The sequence below is a fragment of the Poecilia formosa genome, unplaced genomic scaffold (assembly GCF_000485575.1).
Source record: "Poecilia formosa unplaced genomic scaffold, Poecilia_formosa-5.1.2 Scaffold8, whole genome shotgun sequence".
NCBI lineage: Eukaryota > Metazoa > Chordata > Actinopteri > Cyprinodontiformes > Poeciliidae > Poecilia > Poecilia formosa.
Window position 1 is genome coordinate 11,789 of NW_006799947.1, and position 1,623 is coordinate 13,411.

Here is a 1,623-nt window from a genome sequence, read left to right on the forward strand (position 1 = left end):
ATATATAAGTAATAATTTGGTGGCAAAGGGTCAAACGGGAAAAGGCGCACAGAGGCGCAAAGAGGCGCATGAACTGATCAGGACACATTTTCTTGACATCTCTGAAGGAGGGAGTCTATTTTTGAACATTACACGAATGGCTACCCTCTACAGAAACCGTGTCGTTCCTGGACCTTTTTATAATTCATGTTTTGGACCTTCCTCATAATGTTTTAAACGTAGTCTATGTTGTTGAAACGAAAAGGAATGCTGCTTCACTTCTTTGTACTGATGAGGAGGACAGGTGGGGTCAGGTCCGAACTCCACTAAAACCACCACTCCTCCTTTGGTATTTTATCATATTAATATTGTAAACTAATGTATTCATTTGATTAGACTTATTGAATAAAGTAGGTACTTGTATATTTGGCTAACACACACACACACCCACACACGCACACACACAAAAGGCGTTTTAACTGTATGATATTCGTTATAGCGTCCACAGTTATGTTTTCTTTAATATTTTTTGTAAGTTAAAAAAAAAAAGGAACACATGCGTGACGGCTGCTGTATATGTTTCAAAACCAAGTGAACGTTAACAATAAATAACTTGAAGTGTGAGAGCTATTCCTGAATAAGTAATTTTTTAAAAGGGGGATCTGTTTTGGAGTGCATTTTCATTATGTTGTTATTGAGACCAAATTGAGCTGGAAAGCAAGGTCGATGAGGGAGCCAGCATTGTTCAGGTGACATTTTGGAGGGCTGGCTTTCATGGGAGACATCACCTCTTTTAACATCTTTAGCACTTTTCAGCACATTTGAAACAAGCAGTTTGCCCAATATATTTACTGATACATTTTTAGAAAATCCTCAAAAAAGTATTAATATATATTTGCTATATCTTTCTTTGATAGGCCCAGACCATTGTTATGACGCCGTTTAATTGCTCAGATTTATTTCTTTTTGTGTGTGTGATCATGCGTGCTTTCATGAAATACACAATTACAGCCAATTATTGTAATAAGGACGAAAAGCGTGGGATACGTACCGCTTATTGTTATTATTATTATTATTATTATTATTAGTAGTAGTAGTAGTAGTAGTAGTAGTAGTAGTAGTAGTAGTAGTAGTAGTAGTACTGCATCAAGTTCTTCAGATTTATATTATGTATTTTATTAGTTACACATTTATTTATACATTCTTAGAAAATATACCTTTCGTTATTACAAACAGTGACCTAAAACTTAAAACCCCTCACATTTTCTACGGTTTAATTTATGCTCAAATATAGCTCCAACGTCAGCGAAATATTCAAATGTATTTCCGTGTCAATGCAGCCTAATTTTCTTTAAATAAACAAAAAAAATGTTAAGATCATTGGGGGAAAAAAATGACTATTTTCTGGCCATAAGGTTCGAGTTTTGTAATGTGTGACAAAAATGTTTAGTCAGACATCAACAATCATCGCATTAGAGGTGTGCATCAGATGTAGCACGCACCTTACGTGAGCTAAGCCATTTTTATCAACATCACAGATTTAAGATAGGATTCAATAACTTTAGTGGCGTTTTTACATGAAACTGACTGGAGTGTTTAACTTTTCAGTTATTCTCTCTCATTTTCACACGGTGTTTTGCATCT